The following is a 15,733-nucleotide window of genomic DNA, read 5'->3' as shown; positions in this document are numbered from 1 at the left end:
AGGATTTTTACCATCATGGACTATATTCTCTATGTATCATAGAAAGGCATCATGTAACAAAATAAAAGAATAGTGAACTGTCATGGAGGGTCAAGAGATGTGGTACAGACTCGAACTGTGGTTCGGTCTTGAACCACAGTTCAGTACGGTTCAGACTAGATAATGCCCCATGAGAGCTAAAAATAGTTGAAACGTCTTTTGTCAAAGAAGTCATGGCCTGACCTGAGACTTAAGAGTATTATGAAATGACAAGAGAGGAAAGGTGATGAAAGGCAGGGGAGAATCAATAAAAAAAAAATAAGAAGCTGGATAGACTTCCTTGGAATCATACTCTAGGATGCAAAAATCCAAGTTCCTTTCTGGGAGGACATTTTAGTATGATTTGGGACAAGACCAAAATCCTAGATCTAAAGTTCTGTTAGGCAATGGAACTCAGGATTATACTATATAGGAGTTGAAAGATAAACTTGAAAATAAAGACAAGCAGAAGTAATAAAAGTTTGGGTGTTAAACTTTGTAATCATCACTCATCCTTAATTCAATTTAACTCATTCTTTATTTAATACATTAAATCTAGGTCCTCAGATATGGAAGGGAAATAAGAAAGAAATTGTACAATGTTAGACAGACACGCTATGCAACTAATTATGCAATTAACTATTTAGTTTCTTAACATGGTCCTTAATATTTGCAATGTTTGCTTCCAAAGTACTACATGGTGCTAGAGTTCTCAGGGTCTCATTGTAAAAATCATTCATTGCATGAACATATCTTATTTTTTTTCCTTTTGGGTCACACCTGGTGATTCGCAGGGTTAACTCCTGGTTCTGCACTCAGGAATTGCAGTGCCTGGGGGACCATATGGGAGGCGCAGGATTGAACCCAGGTCAGCAGCATGCAAGGCAAATGCCCTACCTGTTGTACTATTGGTTGGCCCCCAAACATGTCCAGTTTATTCTATGAGGCTCTATGCTCTTTTTTTTATCTCTATTTGTTTAACTCAGCTCTCCTTCTGCATCAGATTATAGCTAGCTGACCTGCCTTCAGGAAGCATCTCTCAAAATCCCACTTGAGGTCACCACCCTTCTTTAGAGCATTGATGACTATCAGTGCAATAACCCAAAATGGACAAGAAAATTAAATATGTACTTTGCTTAATTCCTGGGGCCTCTTGATAAAAGATGAATCTTTTCATACATTCATTGTAAACTTAGGACTGTGCTTGATAACTACTTATAATAGGCTCTCAATGCATATTTTTTGAATGACTGATCAGACAGACAGAAGAGCTATTTTCAGAATGTTGGTCATGGGCAGCAATTTATCCTCATAAATCTCTAACTTTCTTTAATGACCTGTTACAGATCTATCTTTTCCAGTTTACCTAGCCATTTCTAATTCTATTTTTATATATTTGCAAGCTCTTTAAGTTATCTCAGAAATGTCAGAATAGGAACAAAATTACATAATCTTTGCCCACTCCTACAGAAATGAAGGCTTTTTCTTTTCTTTATTTTTCAACTTACTTGTAAAATCAAGAGGTGAGAAGGAAGGCTACTCTACTGGGGGCATTTATTGCAGGATAGAAGTAACTGGTAATTATGCTCTCTAAATGAACTTGACTCTATGGCTGGTGTCAGGTTTTGCTAAGTGCCCTGGGCCCAACTGAGACTAATTAGACCTGCATTAAATATTAAAGCTTTTTGACACCCCCGTTTTGACAGTGACAGAAGAGAAGAAATCCTGTAACCTAATCTGCACCCAACAGGAGTAATTCATGTTCACTTCTTATAACAAAAGAAAATCCAATTAAGTAGCTGGCTGGAAGATATATTTAAAGGAGAGAAGTTAATGTGAAAAAAAGGCATAAACACCCACACACACAGAGTACATAAAATAATGCAAAAATGTCAACAGATAGTTCCTGTTTGCCACCAAGTACATCAAATTCCACTTGATTGTTCTCCTATAAAGTTGTGTTTGCTTGGGAAATAGCTTTGTGCCTATAAATGTCTTTAATAAAGTGTGGAGGCATGAAGTCAGTATAGACCTTTGAATGATAAAAAAAATGCTTTTTCATCTGCAGAGAGCCTATTGTATGTAGCTATCATTTATAATCCATCACAGAACTTTTCCTTTTTGTTTCTTTAATTATTGAACTTGTGAAGGGGCTACTTGCTTATTCTCATAGGCAAAGACTAATCAAGCTTTAAAAAACTGTTGGTCAAATAATGACCAAAAGGAAAGAGAGAGAGAGAGAGAGAGAGAGAGAGAGAGAGAGAGAGAGAGAGAGAGAGAGAGAGAGAGAAAGAGAGAGAGAATGTGAGAAAGAGAGAGAGAATGTGAGAAAGAGACAGAGAGAGGGAGAAAGAGAGAGAGAGATTTTGAGAAAGAGACAGAGAGAGACAGAGACAGAGAGAGATGTCTGCTGTAGGGGCAGGCTGTGGGCGGAAAGAAGGAAACTGGAGACATTGATAATGGAAAAGGTACACTGATGAAGGGATGAGTGTTGGAACAATACATAACTGAAACCCAGTCATGGATAACTTTGTAGCTGTTTACAACATGGTGATTTAATAGAAATATTTTTAAAAGAATTGTTTGTCAAGTGTCGCTGCTCTGTCACAATGGAAGCATGAACTTTTATATAAGTCATCTCTAAGCATTTCTGTTTTTCCCCAAAGAAACAGGTTGTCATGCTGGGAGTCCATCTCTAAGAGTGTTCGTATTAACTGAAATAAAGTAGCACAACAGTCATCACTCTCCACAAGTAGTTCAAACTTTCCACTCAACTTTCCACTAAATCTTACTTTGTTTCTGAATGTGGAACCCGAATACTGTATTTCAAGATCCACATTAATTTGAAGTGATATATGCACACCTATGTTCAGTGCAGCAATATTTACCAACAGTCAAGAACTGAAAATAATCCAAGTGCCCATGGACAGAGGAGTGGATAGAGAAATTGTGATGTGCAATAGACTACATTCAACTTATATATTAAACTATAAGAAAATATAAAAATATTGTACTCTATTATATCTCAGATGCAACCAGAAGGGGTCACATTAAGAGAAGTGAGTCCAAAGGAGAACAAATACCAGAAGTTCTCACTTATATGTGGCATATAAAAGAAGGAAATAAACAATATTGAATGAAAACAAACCTTGAGGTTCTGCCAACAATACTGAGACTACCAAGTAGAAGCAGCACATCAGGCCCTAGGGACTGAAAGAGGAATGTTGGCATTCTAGTAATGAGCGTGATACAGAATAAATAAAGATTGATGCTATTGTAAGTAATAACAAAGAAAACAAACTAAAACCCACGATTTTCTTAATACAAGTTTATTTTATAAGTTTAAATATGTATTGCTGACTTGTTTAGAAGTTCATCTGTGAAAATAAATAAAGATGTTTTGTATATATAATACTTTAATAAGGGTCAAGTTCAAACTTATACAAAGGTCATGATCACCACTCAGAGTCTAACTGCCCAAATTCAACAACTGTCCAAAGATACTCAATGTGCTTCATCTCACCTTCTCACAATTTCAGGGACAAAACCTACCAGTTCACTCACAAACATTTCATATGTTCACTGAAAATGTGAGGATTCCTTAAAAACTCTAACATCATATTAAAAATCATCTGGAGTTTCTAAATAAAAATAAGGTTATTTTGACAAACAAAAGAAAAAGAAACTTTAAAAGTCATAATCATTCAACCAACCTCATAATTTTATTTGTTTCTTTTCCATGATATTTTCACAATAGAACATAAAATTCTGATGCTATAAAAAATATTTTCAAATTGTAAGAGTCTTTCAGCAATGCCCCTGGCAGTATCAGGAATATATTTTCAAATGAACAAAACTGACAAAAGAACTTGAATTTTGTTTACACTAAAACAGGTTAATTTAGCAGTTATATTAAGAATCTTAGTTTATTTATTTTATTAAAAATGTGGCTTATAGCACATGGAGTGCAATTTTATTACCATTATTAATTTTTGGTATTATTTTCAATGTATTATTTAAGTGTGTGCCCTCAATAAGTATTTATGGAATGAAAAATGAATAAAAATCATATTTTAATAAAATATTGGTGAAACAGTGAGACTTTTATTAAAAACTCTGAGAAATAATTTATTAAAACTACTAGAATTCTAATGAACAGAAAGTCTTAGAAAAATAAGAGCATTAAATATATATTTAAAGTATATAATTAGTATTATTTTATTTCTCTTTTTTAAAGCTAAACTGGATATACACACATCACTTTCCTAAATTTTTATTTTTGGGTCACACTTGGTGATGCACAGGGATTACTCCTGGCTTGTGCACTCAGGAATTGCCCCTGGCAGTGCTCAGGGAACCATATTGGATGCTGGGAATCAAACCCGGGTCGGCCACATGCAAAGCAAAAGCCCTGCCTGCTGTGCTATTGCTCCAGCCCCCACTTTTCTAAATTTTCACTCATCAAATTTACTACAATTCAAAAACATAGAGAAAAAGTTGTTTTTTTTATAAAGAGAAAGGTTTTGCAGGGAAAAGGTAGAAAGAGATAAAGCAAATCAGACCAATCCAGAGAACTACTATAAGATTAATGCATTACATGTCAGGAGTCCAGGGTTCCAGGCCCTCTTTGGATCTCACTGACCTTAGGTTTACTTGGCTAGTTCTTTCATTTCATGGGATCCCACTCATGTCAGAGACTAGAACAAAACCTTAGCTTCTTTCAGCCCTCAATTCTGTGAACTCTGTGCATGGCTGGTAGGAATGCATTAATTAGATGTGAGGCAGGTACATAGTTTAGAAAAGCATTTTTTCAGAAGTATTGTAAGGGTCTGTCTGAAAACTTGTGAACCACTGTAGTGTTGGCATCAGCCTCTCTCTTCAAATTGGGCTGCTGTAGTTGTGTTAGAAATAATTAGAATGTGGATAGTCCTAGAGTTCTTTTCAATTGCACAGTCAAGAGGGCCTTTCTGAGTTTATTGCAAGAGAGTGATTTCCGTACGAAAGGGCAGTGCAATGAACTCAAGATTATTACTAACCCTCCCTTCCCTAGTGTGAGTGCAGCCGTCTTCTGAATCAGACTTATTTATTTATTTTCCTATTTTCTCCACCTACCCGTCCACTGAAGCACATTATCAAATTAGGGAAAAGTCATTTTTCTATCCAAAGACTTCGGGTTGCCATGGGTTACCGGAGTCTCATCTGTGTCTAGGTGTGTTTTGCTGAACTGAAACCACTGTGGGAGGGGAGGCGGGACTGAAGAATGGAAAGGGAAGGATGCAGTGGGAATCAAATTCTCAAGACCCCCTCCTAATCCTCTTCCATATAGACTGGCTGTCCAGGATATGTGAGAGTATTATTAGTTAGGCCAAACTATCTGGCCCAGTTTGGAATATGATCTTGTCTCAAGCAGGATAGTTAGGGAAAGATGAGTTGGCAAGTTGAGAATGTGTCTGGACTTATTGTATAAGATGACACTATTCCAGCTCAGACGATGCCAGAATATGGAAAGCAGTTTTCTAAAGATGGAAGGTCTCAGCACTCTCCTTCCACCTTTCTTCCTTTCCCAGTTGTGTTATACTGTTATTAGCAGATCAGTTGGAAGACAGTATAATATTTCACTTGACATGGCATCTCTACCGCATATACCTAACCTCAAAAAGGGTTTATCCAAATCTTTATTTAAATCCCCAAGTGAACATAGAGCTCACTTCCTCCTAAACAGGCTCATTCTATTGAAAGTTTATTTGCATTATTAATGATAACAAAGAGGCTATGGATTGTTTGGGGGATGATAGACTTCATTTTATCCTCATCCACAGTTAATTAATGAATTGATATACCTGATTCTCAAAGAAGAAAACTAACCTACAGTACCATATATCAAGAAACTAGAGGGGCCTGAATTTAAATCAAAGGATTTCCAAGCTTTGCAGATTCAACTGTGCTTTTCTGCTTAATTTGCATTTATTTTCTTTTTCTGTCTTCTAAATATAAGTTCACTATCAGCTTCTATTTTTCACATCTTCCCAGTGCTTTCTGTATCCTATCCCTCTGTTAAGACCTTCCTTAAATGATCATGTCTTTAATTGTTTATTTAGTATAGGTTGTCTGGCCATGGAACACTATAGACGTCTTCTATTTTTTATGATTTTCTTCTAATCATTAATTCCTAAGGAAACAGATTTTTGGCTAGGAATATAGCCAGAAGTAGAACATTTGACTTACATGTGTGAGATACTGGTTTCCATTACTAAAAATTAGGGTTTTCTTTAGTTTTCTTTAGTATCATTCCTGAGACCTATACAACCTGCTTAAGACCTCAAGCTCATTCTGTGCTGAATTTAACTGATACTTTTTTCAAACATTTATATCTTTAAGTGAATAGTGGTAGTTTTTATTTATTCATGTAAAATTTTCTCCATTTATTTAGTTTTACCATCTCAGCTTAAGCACACAGGATCAGCTTAATATTTGCTGGTAACATATTTGATTTGATCGTTGTGAAGTTCATGTCACAAATGAAAATATAAGAAATAAAAAGAATGAAGACAAGGAAGGATTGTTTGGCATAGAAGACTCATCCTGAAATGAGTCAGGTATTTTTCCATCTAGAGCAGTTTATAAGAAGAGATTGGAACAAGACTGGAAAAAGATGTACTTTGAGGAGAAATTGGTTGAAAATGTCACCAGTTTTCACTTACCTGGTTGACTCTAAGTAGGGCATGGCAAGTGGAGCCAGGTTTAGAACCAAAGCTGCAAGTATCAAAGTGTGCATTAAAGTGTTTCTGTTTAAATAACACTAAATGCATTTTCATTACTTTAAAAGTCAAATAAAGATGAATTCTATTCACAGAAACTTGACAGAAACTATGAGTTGGGTTACAAGAGATTTTTATTTTTTAGAAAAGTCGATTTGTTATACAGATTTTTGTCCTAAAGTGATACACTGCCCTCATGGGGCACTCAGTCTAAAGAGGGGATAAATGTAAACTCATAAATGGAATGTAAGAAGTACCATTAAAAAGTAATTGGGGTTTAGAGAGAATAGGTAGAGTAAGTTCAATTAATGCTTACAGAATGCTTTTTTGAAAGAAAACCTGAAAAATAGATAGGCTTATTCAGGTAAAAAGTGGAAAGAAGATTGTTTCTGGCAGAATGCATTGAGGACAAGAAGGGCAGGGTGCTATTTAAGAGACTAAAATAGGACCAAAATAGCTGAAGGACAGTAAAAAAGGAAACTGGTAAGACAAAAGGTGTGAAATACAGACAAACTCAGGTCATAGAGAACTTCATATAAGCAGTTTACAAATTATTCTAAATCTAATGAGAATTATACAGAGTGGGTTAGAAAGATTGGCTTGATTGTATGTACTTTTAAAAGAAGACAATTTTGATTGTGGTATTGAATTAAAGTGAAAGAAGTTCATTTAATTGAAGCATAAATATGGAGATGTCTGTTAAGGACTTCTGTGTGGTCAAAGATTTAAGGGAGACTGGGACAACTTTTATTTGCATAGTAAAGTTGAAAAGTGCAACTTTGGGCAATATTGGGAAACACTGGATGCTAGTTAACAGGTTGTTTCTATAGAATTTGATTTTGAACTGTATTTCAAAAATTATAAAATTCCAAAAGAAGTTTTTTCTTTTAAAAAATGTATAAATCTTAGCAGGTAGATATTATGGATACAATTGAGAGACATGTGACTTTAAGGAGATTTGGAGAATTCAGAGGTGTGGAATTTGTATCACAAGAGGTATCAGAGTTGATATTTGAAGCACATCTTGAGCAATGGCTATACAACAGGAATCAAAGATGGAGGAAGGGAACACAACTATTACTAAATTTATAGGTGACATCTTTCACTGCTTTAGATTTTGGTGTTGTCATGCATTTGACACAATATATTGAATGACTATGTTGTGTCACAAATCTATATTTCTCAATGCAACAGTTGATGCATAATGAGTATCACTTTTAGCTCATTTACAGAAAGAAATTCATAGAGTTTATGTATGGTACTCTATATCTACTCTTTATGTACTCTATATGGTACTCTTTATGTATGGTACTCTATACTTTATATAGATTGTGTAGTACACAATCTATATAAAATATAGCTATTCTTATATAATTTCTGGACTTTTATTAACCTTTTTATTAAAGTTAATTCATGTTATCTATCTTATAACATTTTGTTTTGTATTTTCCTTTGTAACGCGCTAACTCAATATATATTTTACTAATTTATTTGCCTCTGTTACTTCAAGTACTCTAGAGGCCAATCTTTTATTTATTTATTTTTTTTGTTCATCATTGTATCCTTAGTACCTGGATAGAATCTATATTTAGGGACACTCTATGGGATGAATGAATTTAAAAAATGGATGATTCTCAAACTATTTCCTCCTATCAGCCAAGGTCTTCCATTAAATGCTATCAAATTGGTTTTTAATGTCATTGATTTAGTTTTACTAATCCAATCTGCATTTGATATTATTCTGGTTCCTTTTTATTACCCACTAGTCAGTCAAAAATATTTTATTGACCTATATGCTGTGCTCCAGGGTGACTGTGAAGACAGACTATACCCGCAGGGAACATATGATATATTTGAAGACACATGACATAATCTTTTGAAAGGTTAAATAATACTAACACAGTGATATAATCAATACCACAATATTGCATTAAGACAAAATTGAAGTGCCAAAGAGAACAATAAGGATAATAAATATTGTGGGAGATAAGAAGGTATTATTGAGTATTGAATTGATCTATTTTAGCTTCATGAAGGAGAATTAATGTGGCCAATATTTTAACTGCAAGATTTTCTTAGGCAAAGGAAAAATACTAAGATAGGCCAGGCAAGAGGACAGTACGGGGAACATACTGGGTATATGAAAGAAATGAGTGGATTTAGAATGAAAGAATAGGACTTTTTGATGTAATATAAAATACATTTTCTGAAATATAATTCTAAACTATAAACTATAATTAATATAAATTTTTCTAAGAATTTTTCATTTTTAAGTTATGATTTGGAAATTTTAAACTACATCCTTCTAGAAAGGTAGGTGAAGACAAATAACATTAACATCATATCATATGTTAAGCTATAATACATGTGTTTTATTAGAAAAACTACAGACCAAGGGACACAAAGATTCCTAACTTTTTCAACATCATTCCAAAAGGAATCTATCTGGACCCCAAATAATCCGCTGGAAGCTGAGCTGTTTTGGATATTTTTTTTCTTTTTTGTTTTTGCTTTTGTTTGGGGGCATATCTGACAGTGCTCAGGGGCTACTCTGGGTTATATGGTTGGGGATCACTCCCAGTAAGGCTTGGGGGAACATGAGATCAGCACATTGAACTATTTCTAAGACCTCAAGCAATATTTACATTTATTTATTTTTCAAAGTCAGAGATTGAACCCAGGGTCTCACACATGCAAGGCAAGTGTTCTACAACTAGATGACATCTGCTACCAATTGAGTTTATTTTAAGGGAAAGTTCTTGTTTTCCTGTTAGTCTTCAGTGCAAGAGCAGGAACATATTTGAGCAAGAGTTCCTTACCAGGCATCCTGCAACCAATACCAGCTGTGCAGAAACCTAGTAACCATGGCAGCCTTAATTCAGCACATATAACCTTGAAAAATTATAGGTCTGAACTACTACATAAAAGGGATTCCCTGTTCCCTTAGAAATCTGGAATCAGTAATCTATTTCCAAACAATTTGAGTTTTAGGAATATTCTTCAAGCCAATTTTACCATTGTGAATGCTCTCAACTCTTTTACCCATTCCTTGATTAAATTACTAAGATATACTAATATAAAAGAATGAAAGTTACTCTCATATTAGGAATAAATTAACAATTTTCACTGTATCAACTATTATTTAAGACAGTATTGCAATCTTAACCAGAGCAATTAACTAAGGAAAGGGAATTAAAAATATATTCAAATTTTCTGTTGTTAGGGGAGAAGGAAACAACACAACTCTCTCTGAGTTGTTTTGAGTTGGTCATTAATACAGAGTGAGGTGCAGTTTCAGAAGAGCTGGGGTTAATGTACCGTCTCTTTTTTGACCAGAATAGCCCTTTCCCCAGGAGCCACACAATCCAACTGAATGCCATGGCTAATCCCCTCCACTCTCCTTTAACCTTCAGACCCCATTGCACAATCTGGTGTATGTCTCAGGACTGATTCTTCCCTAATGAAGAGAAAGGGATTTTCTTTCTTAGAACATAGAGGGTTTTTCTATGATTTGCAGTGTGTATTTTCCTTGTTGTCTACCAAGTGTTTTGGAAATACCTGAGAATACAACAGCTTCCATGCAAATGCATGGATACAAATAGCTGCTGCTTGGATGGAAATTGAAGATTCCCAACTATATGCCAGAGAAGTTGTAATCCCAGTCCTATTCCAACTTTAATACCTCAACATGCTTATAATATTTTACTTATACACTTTGGGTTTAAGTAAACAGAAGCTTGGGATCATTAAAGAGAAGTCTGTTACAGGATACACCCTCTTTCTCTGTATTTCATTTATTTTTCTTGGACAACTTTGTTCTGCTGTTTGGGACTTATGGAATAAAGCAAAACACACACTTTTAGCAAAACATAGTGTTCGCAAAACATACAGTTTCTTTGGGTTTTTTTGTTTGTTTTGTTTTGTTTTTGCTTTTTTGGGTCACACCTAGCAACACTCAGGGGTTACTCCTGGCTTTGCACTCAGGAATTACTCCTAGTAGTGCTTGGAGGACCATATGGGATGCTGGGGATTGAACCTGGGTTGGCCGCATGCAAGGCAAACTCCCTACCCACTATTGCTCCGGCCCCCAAACATACAGTTTTTAAGTTATATGGTCATATACCTATTCTAAAAGTATGAATAAACTACCTATCACTATGAGTCAACTCATTAGCATACAATCAGGTATGATCTGAGAAACTCATTGTAACTAAATTCCAAGGGTTTAGAGATTCTCTTCCAAAAACTAATGACAACAGTTATTTAAAAATAATATAATAACCTACTCTCAGTAAGCTACTATTTTTCATTTTTCATTTCATTTCATCATCCTGTTATTCGTCGATTGCCACTAGCAGGCCCCAGTAACGTCTCTTTCATCCTAACCCTGAGATTATATTCAAGGCTCTTTAGGAGAATGAGACCCATCATTGTTGCTGGTATTTGGCATATTTGGTACGCCACGGGGAGTTTGCCAGACTCTGCCCTGTGGGCAGGCTACATTCGATAGCCTGCAAGTTTGTCCAAAGTAGGAATGAGATAATAAGATGTCATAAAAAGATGTTCTGATAAGATGTTGCGCGGCCGCGCGGTTCCGGGAGCTGGATTTTATAGTCTCTGAGTTTTGGCCGTTGATGGGATTACACGGTGCCACGGGGCCAGGTGGTGGGTGTGACCCCCACCTACTGGAATTTGGAGGATCTGGGTGGAGGATGCTCGACTCCAATCCGAGTAGGCTGGGAGATCTCGGCCCCGGAACCCGCGTGGATTTGTCCCTCTGCCAGTACCTTCATGTGTGCGGTCTCAGCATGCTGGTGGCTGATCCTGGAGGTCTTCAGCTGCCAGAGCCCTGGTTGGGGCGGGGAGGAAAGCTCAAGCCGCTCCCCTCCAATTATAAACTACTATATAATTATTATTATATACTAAGGTTTGGGGAACTTTACTGAGGAGTCAAATAGTAAATACATAAAATGTTCTAGACCATATAATAATATCAATGGCATATTTATAAACATCATTTTAGAAACAATTATATTAAATGTAAAAATTATTTTACCCCCTTGATTCAATAAAAATAGGACAGAGACAATATCTGTCCCTCTTATCATACTTTGTTGATCCCATTTATAAAGATCCCATTAATATACTTGTTTTGCCAGTGATGACAAGATGTGGTCCAACATAAAATCTTATTCACTGTTGATAGAAATATTATCTGGTTCAACCTCTATGGAAAACAGTAGTGAGGTGTTTCAAAAAAATAAAAATAGAGTTCCCAAGAAATGGTTTTACTTCTTGGCATCTACTCCCCAAACACAAAACATTAATTCAAAAAGATATATGCACTCCAATTTCATGGTAGTATATGAAAACAAGCCAAACACCCAGAGACAGATGAATGGTTAAAAAAGTTGTGGTATATATATAGAGAGAGAGTGAAATATCATGTAGTTGTGAGAAAAAAATGAAATTGTGCAGTTTAATGCATAAATGGAACTTGAATGTATCGTGTTAAACAAAATATTATGAAGGAATGAGGACAATACTCTATGACTTCATTAATCTGTGGACTAGAGATAGAGCATACAAGGGATAGAAATAGACAGTATCAAACAAAACAAACCACTGGAATTTTATTACAAAACTGATTATCAAGCTGTGGGTGTGGGCAAAAACTCTGAGTGTGGGAAAAAAAGATCATACCAGAGGTTATGCACCAACAATGCTGAAGGGTCATAGGCACTTTGGTAATGGTGGGCTGCAACTTTGGGTGGGATAACTCTGACTTCATAAACTTTAACACTACTTTAAGCATACTACTTAAATTATAATAAAATTAAAAAGCAAATGAAGATAATATGTTTCACGTGTATAAACTTAGGTGTTGAACCCAGGATCCTTTATATGCAAGGAAAGAGTGTTGCTATTGAGGTATATTCATGCCATTGTACCATTAAAATATAGTATAATAAGTAGGGTTTTTATTGTTAGCTTATCATTACTCTTTTAATTATCATCATTACTATGAATATTGAGGCAGGATATTGGTTTGAAAATAATATGGGAATTTAAAAGAAGACCTGAGGTATTACTTCCACAGTTGAATTTTTGTCTTTGTGTAAAAATTGGTGCTATTCCAGTCATATGAAATTTCCAGTCATATTTTGAGGCAGACTTTCTCCACTGTAGTTTGGAAGTAAGATGTATAAAAAGAAATAATTTGTGTCACGCATTGTCTGACATTTTATTTCTTGTACTATTGTATTGGTTCACTGAGTAACTTCATCTAAAAGCGAATGGCATTCTGCAAGCACTCTCTGTATTGTCAAAAAATAATTTTTAAATTCTCTGATTACCACTTTGGCTGAGAGGTTCTTCTCTTCTGTCTTTATTTGCCATTTCCCAAAGTGACCTCTTTGCACTCACGATTTCCTGCCAATGGAAAGCTCCATTTTCCACTTTGCTCAGGTGAAAGGGGAAATAACCATGAATTAGACTCCAGTATGTTTTATTCTTATAATTCCCAAGGCTAAGACTGGTACAATAGGAATATTAGCAATTACTTACCTCAAGGCTCATATAAATTAGCATTAATAATGAAGAGTTAGAGAAGGAATGATCTTTGAGATTCAGGGACTGCTCAAAATTTTGGCACGGGACTCTGCAATATTGACTAATGAGCAAGAACCAGGGAAATCATTTTAAAGATTTAAATCACTTGTTTTTTAATTCATGTGAGCACCGGTCTCATTTCATTCTTAAATATTTGCCCTCCTTCCCAGAAGCAAAATTTGCTGCAGGAGTGGACAAATTATGTGGCATTTGTCTAAACTGATAGGTCTAATTATCGCTCTCTAAAATCCTGAAATATTTTTGAGCTCCCACTAAAAAGTCAAATGCAAAGAATTCATAATGATTTTAAAATTGATTCAAGGTCCCATTTCTCTGTGTGGGAGCGGATAGGAATAAAAACCTAGTTGAAAGAAACAGACTTTATCCTTAGTAACTCCTAGCTTTTGGGTTGAAAAAGAGAGTTTGGGAAAATAAGAAATGCATAGAGGAGATAAATGATTTTCAGTGGACTAAAATGTAAACAAAACACAGAAAATAGCTGAGACTAATTTTGATTAAGCAAGAAAGTTAGAAGTGGATCCTAAGAATATTTGTTTCTTCTTGCCTTCTGTGATAACATGGATGAAAACAAATGGTGGTATGCTAAGGGAAATAAATCAAGATGAAGACAAGTACAAGATAATCTCATCCATGGAATACAGAGAAGCAAAGGAAAGGGAGAAAAAAGTCAAGAAACAAACTCTTAGACTGATTGTTGAACTGATTTGACCAAAAAGAGAACGGGGAGAAAGGTTGGAGTGAGAGATGGTTCCAATGGGCTGTGGTAATAGAATATTAGTTCTTAATGGTTAGTTTGGATTAAAGTAGTAGTGTGTTTGTTTGTATTTGTGTGTGTGTGGTACATTTTAGGAGGAGAATTATATGCCCCAAACAGTATTGTAAACCAATATTACTTTAATACATTAAAAAATGTTCCTGGAATCTTTATTTCATAGATGTAATCTAAAAATATGTTCAATGAAGGTATTAATCCCATAACTAAAAATGAATGCTTCTGTAGAAATGAGAGTAACCATCAATTTAATCATTTTATAAATCGCATCATGTGCTTTCTATACCAAGACTATATTCTATGCTAAATCCCATGGTGATACTTTTTTAAAGCAAATGATTATTTTAATATGTGAGAACCATACTAATAGTTTATATCACTTATAAGTACAACTTTTTGGAGAGAAGAGATTGTCCATCCTTAAAAAAATATATAAGCAGTTATCTCTGAAGACTAGAGTTAATGTCAGTCTAGGCTCTACCAGGGCATGAAGTATAATATGGAGGATGCTTAAATCAGAGGCAATTATTTTCTCTACTTGGAATTGCTTTTCTCTTCATTTCCCCAACTTGTAACTTCAACATAAATATGTACTTTAAGGCTCACTGCAAGCAGTGCTTTATTTTCTATTTAGTTATTTATTGGTTTGGGGGACATATGCAGATGAGCTCAGGGCTTACTCTTGGTGTGATATTCAAGGATCACTCCAGTTATACTCAAGGGACTTAATATGCCAGGAAATGAACGCACAATTGGCTGTTTGCAAGGCATGCCCCACACCTTCTGAACTATGTCTCCAGCCCAGTGATCTTTTCAAGGCTTTTCTGGAGACTCTAGATTAATTTATGTGTATTCCTTTTGCTATTATTTTCTGTTAAGGGCTCATCACTGTACTGTATCTTTCTTCTTCTAACCTGCTTCAGTGATTTTAAACAAATGTGCTATGGAATCAATGTTAGATAAATAAATAAACAAATAAATGAGTGGGCATAGTACTCCACAAATTAATGGATTCTTCTACCAAAGTAGTGTTGATTCTGGTGAAGAGAAAATAACTTCTCTGCTAATGAATTTATAAAAAGGTGAGGAAATGCGTCAGGTGTCTATTCTGAGTTCTAAAGTTGATTTTGGAGGAACTAAACAATGATTTATGCATAGTATGTCCACATTACTTCTTTATCTTCATAATCCATTTTCAGTCTCTCCAGCAATTCTCTACCACTCTGACCTTCTTTTCCCTGCTAAAGTCCATTTCTCCAAGTTTCAAAAATATTTTTATTTGTATAAGTAAATTTTATAATGTCATAGAGCTGTTCTTAAAGGTTTGGGTCACAGAGTTTATTAACCTGTAGCTCTTTTGTAGATTCTCACAGTTTCAGATATAAAAGAGAAAAACCTTTTTAAAATTTATCACTTGAGAAAATGGGAGGAATCAACCTCCCGAACTTCAAACTGTACTACAAAGCAGTAATAATTAAAACAGCATGGTACTGAAACAAAGGCAGAACTGCAGACCAATGGAACAGGGTTGAATACACTGACATCTCTCCTC

Source organism: Sorex fumeus, unplaced genomic scaffold, assembly GCF_029834395.1.
Source record: "Sorex fumeus unplaced genomic scaffold, SorFum_2.1 ptg000129l, whole genome shotgun sequence".
Lineage (NCBI taxonomy): Eukaryota > Metazoa > Chordata > Mammalia > Eulipotyphla > Soricidae > Sorex > Sorex fumeus.
Note: the sequence above shows the minus strand (reverse complement) of the source record.